Genomic DNA, 15,280 nt, shown 5'->3' with positions numbered 1-15,280 from the left:
CTCTCTCTACATCTCTCTACACGCACACATATGCACATATATATGCATATATATGCATATGCATTTATATATATGTATGTGTATATATATATACATACATATATAAACACATATATAATCTGCATATCTATATAAATCCAAATATAAATGCATGCATACATATACATATACATATATGCATGCATATGCATGTTATGTACATGAAAGTTTGAAAAACACCAATAAAAGCAAAGCTAAAAAGCCACATAATAACAAACAGAATTGCTTTAACTTAAAAGAGGGCGAGACCTATTGCATTTTCAATACTTGTTTACTTTGGTTCCATCAAGAAGGCATTCAGATGTGTCACACATTTGCCATAAATTCTGAATGGTAGCACTCTAGTTGCTCATTAGATCACTGTAGTAAAGCTAATGCTCACCAGGGAAGTCTACTGCTGGTATTCAAAGTGCATGTTTCAGTCTGCATGTCAGAATTTTTTAATGAAATAGAAGAGGATTTGAGAAGTCGAAATGTACCCTAATTTTACTTTCTGCAGCACTAATCATAATTTCTGTGGCAAAATGAACCCCCTTATTTTGTTCCTTTGCAATTTAATTTTTTTAAGTGTTACCACTTTATTCCAATCAAGATGGCTTCAGGTGTGCCATAATTTTGTCATAAGTAAGACTATTAGCGCTCTAGTTGTTATTTAGAACACTCTGGGACATTCTGTCATTGGGCTATACTTGGGCTACATTGGGTGATATTTGTGCTACATTTGGGCTCTTTTGTCTCTAGTGGACATCTTGGGAGACTTATTTGTTATGAAGTTTCCTAATTTCCTCATTTACTACAGTCTCCTCAGTAGGAATACTTTCAGTTTTTTAATTTGATTCCATCAAGAAGGCATTCAGATGTGTCACACATTTGCCATAAATTCAGAATGTTAGCACTCTAGTTGCTCATTAGATCACTGTAGTAAAGGTACTGCTCACCAGGGAAGTCTGCTGCTGGTATTCAAAGTGCATGTTTCAGTCTGCGTGTCAGAATTTTTTAATGAAATAGAAGAGGATTTGAGAAGTCACTCAAAATGTGCCCTAATTTTTCTTTCTGCAGCACTAATCATACTTTCTATGGCAAAATGAACCCCCTCGTTTTGTTCCTTTTTAAATTAAATGTTTTAAGAGTTACCACTGTATTCCAATCAAGATGGCTTCAGGTGTGCCATACGTTTATCATAAGTAGGACTGTTAGCGCTCTAGTTGTTCTTTGGAACACTGGGAAGCTGTAGCAGAACACAAAGGAATCAACTGACAGTCTCTGCCCTTGTTGGATGTACATGTTTTACTGAGAATGTCAGACTTCATTCTCACATGACTGAGAAAGATAATGTGAATTTACAGAAAATATGCTCTCAGTTTAGCTTATAGATCACCTTCCAAACCTCTGTGGGAAAAGCATGAGAAAATAGTTTTCTCTCAAACATGATTCATGATATCCCAGCAGAAGGCTTTTTCACATGGTAAAATCACCTTAGAACATACCACAATTCCTAAAATGAGTATGGTACCATCAACAAATGATTTATAATGTAACTAAAGTCTTAAAACCTTCTATTAACTGCAATGCTTTTTAATGAGGTGCTATCATGTATATTGGCACCAAGATGGCTGCCAACACTTCTTGGATGAAGTGCTGACAGCCAATCAGATCTCACGATGAGATGTGTGGACAGGCTCCGCCCAGATATATATGTGATTTTACTTTTGATTTTCTCAGGAACTACTGAACGGATTTACACCATTTAAGCAAAAGGCATGAGTCTGAACTGAGGACTACCTTTCTGCCAAATTTGGTGTAATTCCGTTCAGCAGTTCGGGCTGTAGCTGCGGCTAAAGGTCCTATGGGAAATTGCATGGGGAAAACACGTTTTGGGACCCCCCTTTTTTCCCGGCCCCCGCTACACGACTCATTCCGAGACTTTCAGGATAGGTGCGGACCGGAGCTGGCCAAAAGTTTTGGAAATTTTGCGAAGATTCGTCAACCGGCGCCAAAGTTATTCCAAATAAAATGTTGCGGATTTCCTATGGATAATAGGTCCTAACTATAACTACCTACTGGCGACCGCCAGTAGGTAACATATATATATACACTCAAAGGGTTCTCACCAAAACATTGACAAAGGCCTCTCACCAAAACATTGACAAAAGCCCTCATGGCCGAAATGCATTTGTCAGCTACGGATTTTATGTGGATCATTTCCTTCACGAATCAGTAGAGAACCTCCCTTCCTACATCAAGGAGACAGGTCACTTTTTGTCCAAACTAAAAGATGTAAAATGGGAAGAGGACTATGTATTAATGGTTATGGACATATGTACCCTTTATACAAGTATTCATCATGCAGATGGATTAAAAGCAGTGAAGTATTTTTTGGATAAACGCAGTATTAACTATCGCCAGCATAATGTTATGATTCTGAAAATGATGCAACTCTGTTTGGAAAGTAACTACTTCCTGTTTAACAAAGAGATCTTTCAGCAGCTGAGGGGTGTCGCAATGGGGGCATGTTTCTCCCTAACCTATGCTTGTTTACATGTTGGGTGGTGGGAGGAACATGTCCTCAGGGGCACCCACAGGTTGCTGTTTGACTCCAATGTGGTAGAATTCTGGAGGTTTATAGATGACATATGCATCATTTGGAAAGGTACAACAGAATCAGCTAGGGATTTTGTAAAAACCATCAACAATAACGATTTAAATTTACAATTGACTGCAGAGATCAGTAAATCCGATGTCCAATTCCTAGAAGTTGAAATTTATATCAGTAATAGTAAACTCCAAACCAGATTACATGGAAAGAAAACAGCGGGAAATGCAATTCTGCAAGCTATTAGCGCTCACCCAGGTCATCTCATTAGGAGTATACCATATGGAGAATTTCCGAGAATGCGCAGAATTTGCAGTTCTGATACTGATTTAGAGGAATGCCAAACTGAGGCCCAAAAGAGATTTCTTGCACGTGGATACTGTCCAAAAGAGCTAGAGCAGGCCAAAATTAGAGCTAATAGCCACACGAGAGAAGAGTATTTAAACACTACTACAAAATCAAGAAACAAAGAAGTGGCAAGCAACAGCCTTGATCCCCAAAAAAGTCAAGAGCAGATCAGACTTATAACTACTTTCAGTATGGAAGAAAAGAAAGTTAGGGGGATCATGATTAAACATTGGCCAATATTAAAAACAGACATAACTTTAGCTCAGCGTTTACCTGAAAAGCCACTTATCGCTTTCAGAAGGGCTCCCTCAATGATGGACGCCCTAGTTAAATCCAGTCCTGAGGGGATAACCTCTAAAAATTGGCTATCAACTAAGACAAGTCTTCACAAATGCATATCATGCAGGGCCTGCAAATTTGGCATTAACACCACAGAATATTGGAGTGTGTTTGATCCTAGCCCCATTAAAATCCAAGGCCTGTTTACCTGCCGCACAGAATATGCAGTATACGTTTTAGAATGCACCTGTGAAATTAAATATGTTGGGAGTACCAAATTACAGGCATTCAATCGTATTCTGCAACATCTGCGGGCAATAGTCAATTCTGACGAAAGCTATCCTGTGGCTAGTCATTTCAAACAACTGGAATCTAAGTATATCCTGTTATTAGATACTATGATTCCAAAAGGGCTTAATACAGGAGAAGATCTTCATAATTTTCTGTAAAATAAAGTAAAGCCATCCAGAAATATCACTCTTAATTAGAGCATATGACAGGTACAATATTATCTTTACCTATTTATTGATTTCTGTGATGTTGTCTCTCATATTGATTTCATAAGGATTAACAGCTCCCTTTTCATTTCAAGACTTTCCACGAGGACTGGCTGAGATCTCGTTTTTCGCCTTGACTCCAACTTTGTTCCAGTCAGATCGATGGCGAGTATCAGGGTCAGGAGACTGGAAGGTTCTTTAATATAAAGGAACTGCACTACAATCAGGTTTTAACTGGTTTCTCAGTGGAATTATACAACGATATCGTTTGAGTATTTTCATGTGATTGATCATGTGTACATATAGAGTTGTGGGGTTACCTGTGTACTGTTTGAGTTATGATAATTGAAGTGACCTACGGTATGAAATTATATTTTAATATGAATTTTAAGAATTTATGCACTTGCACTGACTTAGGGTAATTAGACTCGAGCATCATCTATTATGCAGCACATATATGTTTTTATTAAGTTTTAAACACTTTTATCCTGGATTTGATATGAATTTAATATCTTTTATTCATGGATAGTTTACTCCTTTGCACTATTTTGCACATTTTGCGGTTTAGCACTAGCACTTTATTACCTTTTTGGTTACAACGTGATTTGGGAATCCAATTTGAGCCAAGGTTCATAGACATGATTATGTTGCATTGATTAAGCCACTTGGCAGTCACGGAAACATGACTACTTGTTAGTTTTTAGAAAATTGTTTTTAAAGACTTCTTTGTATAATGTTGATATGCTTCATGTCTTTTAACGTATTTGTGTATATTTATAATATTTTAAATATTTATACGCAATAAGCGTATTTATTTTGGACATAACGAATATACTCGAATAGGAAGTATTTTGTTTAGTTCTATAATTGGCCTCACGTAATGTAACCATTGTGTCCAGGATGTCACTATAAATTCACCATGTTTGTTACCGGGGGGTGATGTGATCAAGGCTGTGGTGACGCAGCTGAAAGGCATCATGTTGACTATGGAGAAATAAAGCACTAAGAGGAATACCTTGCATGTTTGTGGTCTGTACCTGATTTGTCTACTGAAGGATATAGTAGCACAGGACTGTTGGTGAGATATATATATATATATATATTGGAAGAAAAGGTTTGCCCTTGCTCGAGGAAGCACTCACGACGAGTTTGCACTTATTTTATTGGAGGTTGTGGCACAAGGTACAGGAAACATTCAGAGCTCTTCTCATCACCTTACGCATTTCGGGCTGGCGCCCTTGCTCACAGGTGTTCTCCGGGGTGATTGAGAACAGTGCGCGGTCATCCTTACAAGTCCTCATATATCCGCCCCAATGGGCGTGTCGCTAGTGCTCGGAATTGTGGTCCTTGTAGTTCGCAGCACCGCATCCCATGTGGGATCCTCCTCCACCTCTCATTAAAAACATCTTGAGACCCATGTGGGTTGATGAATGGCTCACCGCACAGTCTGCCACTCGTAGTAATCCACCAAAAATATATATATATATATATATATTCACAGAAAAAACCATAGGTTTCAGGCACGTTATAGTTAGGAATTAGCATTTAAAAAACCTCAGAAAGTCACTGAAAAAACCATAGGTTTCAGGGGTGTTATAGTTAGCTGGACTTTTCACTTGTACAAAACCATTGAAATTCCCCCGTTATAGTTAGTTCAGCTAACTATAACTCGCGCGCCCGCAATGCACTGCTGATGACATCACATATTACATCACTCATGACATGGTCAGTGACATCACTCATGACATCACTGATGACATCTCAAATGACATCACTGATGACATCATCCAGTGAATGTGTGTTTTTCTGAAAATTAAATATGTTTTATATATGTATATCTCAAGGGTGATGGAAGAATAAATGGGTATATAAGTGTCTAAATGGATGATTTGTTTTTGAAAAATTGATTGTGTAACTGACTGATTAAGTGTATCATAGTGAATACATAGCTTAGTGAGTAATGTTTAAATATGTAAATATCTGTATCAGTCTCTCACTTTGTGTATAAGTGGCTGCATGGGTTGGTGAGTAGCTACATGGGTGTCTATATAGGCTATTAGTTGGTTTTTTGAGTATCAGTCTGAGTGTCTGCATGGTACGGTGGGGGGTATTACGTAGTGCATAGGTGCATGAATGAGTGACTCACTCTTTGTATGTGTTGAAGACAGCATGTGTGCAGGACTGTATGGGTGGATGAGTGTGTGTATGGGTGTGTTAGTGAGTGAATGACTGTCTCAATAGTGTCTTTATGAGTAACTGCATATGTTTTAAACTAGTATATGTGACTATTGGTGTATATAAGTGAGTATATGTGAGAGTGAGAGATTGAAAGAGTTCCTGTATGAATAAGTATGTGTTTCTATAAGTGATTGTTTAAAAGACTAAGTATGTGTAAGTTTCCGTAGAAGTAAGTGTGGTGGTGTGTGTATAACTGTATATGCAAATAAATGTATGTTTGATTCTTTATTAGCATGAGTGACTATGTGTGTGAGTAACTCTATGGATGAGTGGCATTGTGTAACAGGATGTATAGGTGTATGAGTACATATGATGAGTGAATACATGTATGAGTGACTGTATAGGACTGTTGGTGAATGAGTGGATGTGTATGTGGATCTTAGAATTTCTGAAGAGGTTGTTGTAACTGGTATTGGTATGTCCATTGATTTGAAAAGTTTAGTCTCTATTTTTGAATGTGTGTATCAAAGGTTATGTTAGGGTGAGAGGAGGTCTGCCACTCTATCACAAGGATGATGTCATCAGTGATGTCATCAGTGATGTCATTTGAGATGTCATCAGTGATGTCATGAGTGATGTCACTGACCATGTCATGAGTGATGTAATATGTGACGTCATCAGCAGTGCATTGCGGGCGCGCGAGTTATAGTTAGCTGAACTAACTATAACGGGGGAATTTCAATGGTTTTGTACAAGTGAAAAGTCCAGCTAACTATAACACCCCTGAAACCTATGGTTTTTTCAGTGAATTTCTGAGGTTTTTTAAATGCTAATTCCTAACTATAACGTGCCTGAAACCTATGGTTTTTACTGTGAATTTCAAAGGTTTTTTAAATGCTAATTTCTAACTATGCCTACAGAGATAGGACATGTGAAGAAAGAAGAAAAAATGCACAGAAAGAAAAAAAAGAAGTGCAGAAAGAAGCAACAGAAGTCCTCAAAGACGAAGAAAGTGCAGGAAGAAGGATAACGTGCAGAAAGAACAAAAAGAAGAGCAGAAAGAAGCCTTGTTGCAAAATCATCCTGTACCCTCAACTTTTTCAGACGGATACTGGTGGTAACTGAGTCTGACTAACCAGTCCTAGAGCCAGTGCTATGTTAAAAGACACTTAGAATACAGTGAAAACACCTACATACACTAGGGAACATTATGCGTTGGGGTCCCCCTGTGATTAGCATGACCTCCTCTAAAAGCCCCTAGTATATAATAGGGCAGGGGGATTAAAACTACCTCTTAAAACAGGCCACAGGGCGTTTTTGCACACGTTAACTCAGGCCCCGTCCCCTCCCTTCACTACTGTGTAAACACACCCTGTGTCCGTTTTTAGTTGGGAGATTAAGTTCATTTGAATCCTGAGGGTCCCTAGGGTCCAACTAGCCCACTAGGTACCTCCAGTAAGTGCCACAGAGCTGCGTTGCAGAGAGGTGTAAAAAGTGGCACGGCCTGGACCACCTCTCTGCAATGCAGCTCAGTGGCACTCACTGGAAGCACTTGGTGGGCTAGTTAGCCCCCAGGGGCCCTCAGTATTGAAGGAAAATTATATCCCCAATTTAAAACGTGCCATAGTGCATGTTTGCACACGTCATCTCAGGCCCCGTCCCCTCCCTTCACCACTGTGTAAACGCGCCCTGTGGCTGTTCTAAGTTGAGAGATTTAGTCCCCTTGAATCCTAAGGGTCCCTAGGGTCAAACTAGACCACTAGGTACCTCCAGTAAGCGCCACAGAGCTGCGTTGCAGAGAGGTGTAAAAAGGGGCTTGGCCTCAGAACACCTGTCTGCAGCGCAGCTCCCTGGTGCATACTGGAGATGCCTGTTGGGCTAGTTGGCCCTCAGGGACCCTCAGTATTGAAGAGGAATTAACTCCCCAACTTACAACTCGCCAGGGGGCGCGTTTGCAGAGTGCTGCAAGGAGGGGGCGTGGCCTCCAGCACGATGCCAGTCTTTTATTTATTTTAATTTTTTAAGAAGGGGACTGTGTGGTTCCCCTTCTTATTCTAATTTATTGGCCCTGATGACCCCATCCCCCAGGGCCTGTCACCTAATTATATTTTTTTGACCCCAATCCCCAGGGCCGGCCACTGTTTTTTATTATTTTAAAAAAATATATATTTATAGACACACCTAGGACTTGCTGGACAAACCGTACGTACCTATCACCATGACGATTTGCGTGATATTCATTAAAAGGCGACTATGCATACAATGAATCCACGTGGAATGTATTTACACCACTAGTGAAGCTCTGACATGTCTGATGCCCTACCGTGCCTAATCCCGGTAGACACCCTTGTCGTTTATTTATACAAACATGGGTAGCTATTGACGGGCACATTTAATACACATGCACACCAAGCCATTCAAAGGGGATTCGACAAAAATTCGACCAAAACTATGCAAGAAACCCCCCTCATGGTTAATAAAACACACATCCACTGCCGGATGTGTAATACTTTTTATTTTACTCTCTGGAAAGGGGACGAACATCACTTGAGAGTCACAGCGCGCTCCTGGCAGAGCCCAATGCTGTGTTACACCCACCATTGCCTGCTGAGTGCCACACACCTCTGTGTTGTATTCCACTAGCTAGTGCATATGCTATGACACTCTCTAGCCCATGTGCACTGTAACACCACCCCGTGAATATGTCATGCCACACTTGTTTTCGCACAGGTTATATTGCCCCATCTAACGTGCCTTCCTCGATGCCTAAGTTATAATGCACAGTGCTATGCCATACATATTACAATCTGGGATCCATATCTTTGTCACAGTGCATATGCAACGTTACACTCCCCAGCACATATTTTATATTACAACTTTAGAGACTAGTTAGGTTACACAACACTGCCCTGTGCATATTACACTCCAAGGCGCATATAGCATAGCACGCGCTAGTGCCTGTGCTATCTCGCGCTCTCCAATGAATCTGTCATTGCGCACAATGTATTGCATATTATATTTCACGCCCGGTTCATCTTATATCACACTTTTTGGTGCATAGTTTATACCATACACTATATCTAGTTTTCATTTTCAATCGTGCTCTCAGGACTATGTTCTATATAACACTGTGTTCACCTACCCTTTTCACAGGCATTACATTTTGCGATAGGGGGTGGAGGGTCAGGGGGTGTTTCTGCCAAGTGAGCCCGGAGTCACAGTCACAAACGTCCTCTTCTTCCTGAATAAAAGTGAGATTATGCTGCATACTTGTTCATATTTTAAGTAGTTCGCACAGACACACGTTTTAAAAACAATAAAGTTCCTAATACCCGCCTTCTCTGAACAGTTAGCTTGCTGCCCCATCCCCCTCCTCCCTATCCTCTGTTGTGTGAATCCATGGACTAGCATCCTCCCTCCTGCCATGCATGGTCTGATGTGCTGCCACTGCCCTCAATTTAGTATGATGTACCAGTCCACTCCTCCTGCCCTCCATTGCCCAATTCTATGCCCCATCATTGACCTCCTGCTTAAACTCTGTGCTTAGCTTGCTGCCCCTATTCTCCTTCCCCCTGCCCTCCGATGTCTTTGTGTATGCCCCTGCTCCATCCTTTTTGCCCACCATGTTCCATGGACCTGCCACTCCTATCTACTCTGAGTGTTCTGTTGAGCTGCCACTCCACTCCCACCTGCCTAGCATTGTCAGATGACTGTAACCTGTCCCTGCCACCTCCACCCTGCCTGTCCACATGCCATGCCCCTATCCTCTTCCTCCTGTCCTACATGGTCCATTGTACTGCCACACCCTTCTGCCCTCCCTGGTCTGTTGTGCTGCAACTGCTCCTCCTGCCTGCCCCATGCGGTCTGTTGTGTGGCCCCTTCCCCTGAACTTTCTTGTCTGTGCACAGGCCCTGACCCTCCCTTCTATCCTCCATCGTCCTTTGTGCATGCCCTTCACCCTCCTTCTTGCCCATCATAGCCATTGTGCTACCACTAACCCTCCCACTTGCCATGCATGGTCTTCTGTGCTGCCATGGCCCCTCCCACCTTCCCTGTGTGGTCAGTTAGCTGCCCCTGAACCCCTCCCACCTTCCCTCCATGGTCTGTGTGTATGCAATCACAGTCTCACTGTTGCTCTTCATGGTGTGTCTTGCTTCTAGTGCCCATCCTGCCTGACCTCCATGGCTATCTTGCTGCTCCTGCCCTGCCCCCTTGCCCCCAGCCCTCTTTTTACATGTGCAGACCCCTACTCCCTCCCTCCTGGCTTGTCTGTTCCACTGTAATGCCCCTGATCCATCCCTCCTGCCCTTTATGGTCTGTTATGCTGCAGATTTCTCTCCTGTCTGTCCATTATGGTCCTGCCTCTTGCCCCTCTGTTCTCTGTTGTCCATGTGCATGGTCCTGTCCCCTCCCTCTTGCTTTCTATGGATTGTTGTGCTGCACTCCCATCCCGCATGCCCTGTGTGGTGTATTGTGCTGCTGCAAACCCTGATGCCTGCCCTGCAGGGTCAGTTTGGTGCACCTCTCCATGTCCCTCCTGTCCTCTGTTATCCAAGTCCATGTCCCTACCCCATTTCCTTCCATGATCCAATGTACCATACTTGCGAACATTTTGAACTTGGTAAGAGGGAGATTTTGAAAAAAAACTGGGGTATTGATTTTCCCCTTTGAGTTACATTGAAAAAGAGGAGATTGTAGACAGGAGACAGATAAAATAAAGCCCATTTGAGCTTAAAAACATTGGACGTTTCCTGGCTGAATCGGGTCTGTTGGCATGTATGGTTGTACTACCATTGCCTCTTCCTTCTGCCCACAATGGTCTATTACATTGCCACAGCCTCTCTTGCAAGTCCTGTATTGTTGGTTTGTTGCCCCTGCCCCCCTTTCCACTGCCCTCCATAGTCTGTTGTGCTGCCACGGCCCTTCCTGCCTGCTCAGTGTGGTTAAATTGTTGCCTTTGCACCCTCCTACCTGCCTTCAATTTTCAGAGTCCGTGCCCCTGGCCTCTGCCTGTCAACAGTATCCTAATGAACAACTAGATTGCTAACATTCTATATTTATTACAAAAGTGTGGAACGCCTGACGTCATCTTGATGTAATCAAAACTCTAATACCTAGAGCATTTCCTTTAGAAATTACATATATGAGAGGGTCTTATTGGCATCAACATTATGGTTAGTACTCTAAAAGACTAAAATAAGGACATATTTTCTGAGTTTTCAAATAGCGAGAAAGCACTTTTAAATTATTTGTTACCTTTATGGTGTGACTGCTCAGCCCTCCACAGAGCTTGGTCGCCCCACTCACTGCTGCCGCTCCTGCCTGCCTTTCCCGCCTCCTGCCTGCAGATTCCTTCGCTCGCTGCCCGCTGCTCCTGGGAATTTCCCGCTGCTCCTGGGAATTTCCCGCTGCCTGCTGCTTCTTGGAATTTCCCGCCGCTGCCTCCCTGCGGCCCCGCCCCCCTGTGATTCCATTCGCCGCCCCACTCCCGCCACCCAGCTGCTCCTCCCTCCCGGCTCCTTACTTAAGGGGACCGTAGGGGACCACAGAGTGTGACCGCTCAGCCCTCCACAGGGCTTGGTCGCCCCACTCACAGCTGCCGCTCCTGCCTGCCTTTGCTGCCTCCTGCCTGCAGATTCCATCGCTCGCTGCCCGCTGCTCCTGGGAATTTCCCGCTGCTCCTGGGAATTTCCCGCTGCTTCTTGGAATTTCCCGCCGCTGCCTCCCTGCGGCCCCGCCCCCCTGTGATTCCATTCGCCGCCCCGCTCCCGCCACCCAGCTGCTCCTCCCTCCCGGCTCCTTACTTATGACGCCCCCAGAGCGACCACGCAGCGGACGCGTGCAGCGGGAGCGCCGATTGAGCGCCGAAGGTGCGCCAAAGGTAAGCCCGTCTGCGCCCGTCCGCGCCTGGACCGCGCCCAGCACCAGACCCCCTGGTCCTCGCCCTCGCCAGCACACCCTGCACATCTACGACGCCAAAACCCTCCACGACTCAACGCCGGCCGAAACACCGCCTGCTACCGAGCCACCCCGAGACGCACCCACGTACCCTTCCCCTGCCTGACCTGCCGCTTCACCGGCCTCCGACCCAACACCGCACCTGCTAAACCGAGCCCCAGCAACAAACACCTGATGTGCATCCTGCTCAACACCCGCTCCGTTCACAGGCATGCCGTCGAACTCTGGAACCTCCTCGACTCGACAGCACCAGACATCGCCTTCCTGACGGAAACCTGGATGAACGCCTCCTCAGCGCCCGACGTCGCCATCGCCATCCCAGAAGTCTACAAAATCACCAGGAAGGACCGCGTCAACCAGACAGGAGGAGGCATCGCCATCATCCACAAGAACACCATCCGCATCACGACCAACTCCGATGACACCTTCACCTCCGCCGAACACCTCCACTTCCAGATACACACCGACCCCAAGACCACGCTCAGAGGCACCCTCGTCTACAGACCACCGGGACCACGCACACAGTTCAGCGAAGACATCACAGACTTCGTCAGCCCGCACACCATCAATTCCACCGACTACATCCTCCTGGGGGACCTCAACTTCCACCTGGAGGACAACAAGGACCGCAACACCACTGCTCTGCTGGACAACCTGGCCAACCTCGGACTCAAGCAACTGGTAACCACCCCCACCCACTACGCCGGCCACACGCTTGACCCAGTCTTCTCATCCAGCAAATACGTCACCTTCAGCCACTCCACCAATCTCCAGTTGACTGACCACAGCTGCGTCCACTTCAGCTTCAGTAAAACGAAGACCCACCACCACCCTCAACAAGCCCCCTGCAGGAGCTGGAACAAGATCACCGGCGACCAGCTCACCACCTTCCTCAGCCAGAACCCCCCCACCAGCTCAACGGACCCCAACGAAGCCGCCAACAACCTCACACAGTGAATCACCAACTGCACAGACGCCCTCGCACCACTGAAGAAGAACCCCCCCAGCAGACGCGACAGCAAGAAAGCCTCCTGGTTCACCGACGAGCTCATCACCTCCAAGAAGAACTGCCGCTCCCTGGAGAACACCTGGCGCACCAACCAGACCACAGACAACATGACGGCCCTCAAACACGCCACCCGCAAACACCACCAACTGATCCGCGCCACAAAGAAGACAGCCTTCAAGGAACGACTGGACAACAACACCCACAACAGCAAGGAACTCTTCAGCATCGTCAAAGAGCTCTCCAACCCCGACGCCGGAAACAATGACATCACTCCCTCGCAAGACCTCTGCGACTCCCTCGCAGCCTTCTTCCACGACAAGATCGCCAACATTCACAACAGCTTCGGCCCACCAACCACGAACCCCACCACCGAACCGATGCCCCCCACCGCCACCTGGACCCCAGTCAGCACCGAAGACACAACACACACAATGAACACCATCCACTCCGGATCCCCTACGGACCCCTGCTCACACCACATCTTAAACACGGCCGACCACATCATCGCACCCCACCTCCGCGACATCATCAACGCCTCCTTCAACACCGCCACCTTCCCGGAGTGCTGGAAACACGCCGAGATCAGGGCCCTGCTGAAGAAACCAACTGCAGACCCCTCCGACCTCAAGAACTACCGCCCCATCTCGCTCCTCCCGTTTTCTGACAAAGTCATCGAGAAGACCGTCAACAGACAGCTAGCCGCCTTCCTCGAGACCAACGGATCACTCGACCACTCGCAATCCGGCTTCCGAGCCAACCACAGCACGGAGACCGCCCTCATCGCAGCCACAGACGATATCAGATCCCTAATGGACAACGGGGAAACTGCGGCCCTCATCCTCCTGGACCTCTCCGCAGCGTTCGACACTGTCTGCCACCGCACCCTGGTACAGTGCCTGAACAACACCGGCATCCAGGAGAAGGCCTTGGAGTGGATCACCTCATTCCTCGCCGGAAGAACCCAGAGAGTCCGCCTCCCCCCGTTCCGGTCAGCGGCCACCGAAGTCATCTGCGGCGTTCCACAAGGGTCATCGCTCAGCCCCACCCTCTTCAACGTCTATATGAGCCCCCTCGCAACCATCGCACGTCAACACAACCTCAAGATCATCACCTATGCCGACGACACCCAGCTGATCCTCTCCCTCACCAGCGACCCGGACGCCGCCAGAGCCAGCCTACACGAAGGGATGAAAGACGTTGCCGAATGGATGAAGAACAGCCGCCTGAAACTGAACTCAGACAAGACGGAGGTCCTCATCCTGGGATCATCACCCTCCGCCTGGGACGACTCCTGGTGGCCCCCCGCCCTGGGAGGCACCCCCAAGCCAACGGACCACGCACGCAACCTAGGCTTCATCCTGGACTCCTCCCTCTCGATGACCAGACAAGTCAACACCGTCTCGTCTTCATGCTTCAACACCCTGCGCATGCTTCGAAAGATCTTCCGGTGGATCCCCACCGAGACCAGGAAGACGTTCACCCAGGCCCTCGTCACCAGTCAGCTGGACTACGGGAACGCCCTCTACGCCGGCACTGCCGCCAAACTCCAGAAGAAAGTCCAACGGATCCAGAACGCCTCAGCACGACTCATCCTGGACATCCCCCGACACAGCCACATCTCCGGACACCTGAGAGACCTGCACTGGCTCCCCGTCAACAAAAGAATCACGTACCGACTCCTCACCCACACACACAAGGCCCTCCACGACCTGGGCCCCAAGTTCCTCAACAGCCGCCTGACCTTCCACAAGCCCACCCGCCAGCTCCGCTCCGCCAGCCTCGCTCTCGCCACCGTCCCCCGCATCCGCAGAGCCACCGCCGGAGGAAGATCCTTCTCCTACCTGGCAGCCAAGACATGGAACTCCCTCCCCATCCACCTCCGGACAACGCAAGACCATCTCGCCTTCAGGAAGCAACTCAAGACCTGGCTGTTCGAGCAGTAGCGTTCCCCCCCCCCCCCCCAGCGCCTTGAGACCCTCCGGGTGAGCAGTGCGCTATACAAATGCCTATGATTGATTGATTGATGTTTTTTTATCCAGTTGACCACTTGATTAAATGTTGCACTTAGGGGAGAGGATGTGGTGTTACTTCCAGAACTACAGACTTTGCAACTGGGGAACCAGGTTGGAGTTTCTGCTTCAGCTCGACATTCTGTGATTCTGGTCAAATCACTTAGTCTCCCCATGTCTACAACCAAAATGAATTTGTTCTTGTGTGATGTAACCAATGCTCATGTAAAGCACTCCAATACCTGACAAGTCTGCACTATATAACACTGCAAAAACACAAAATAATAAGTGTTTTGCACACTTCTGTCATTGGGCTATATTTGGGCTACATCTGGGTGATTTTGGGCTACATTTGGGCTCTTTTGTCTCC

Source organism: Triturus cristatus, chromosome 4_2 (assembly GCF_964204655.1).
Source record: "Triturus cristatus chromosome 4_2, aTriCri1.1, whole genome shotgun sequence".
NCBI lineage: Eukaryota > Metazoa > Chordata > Amphibia > Caudata > Salamandridae > Triturus > Triturus cristatus.
The sequence above is the reverse complement of the archived record's forward strand: the minus strand, read 5'-3'. Positions refer to the sequence as shown.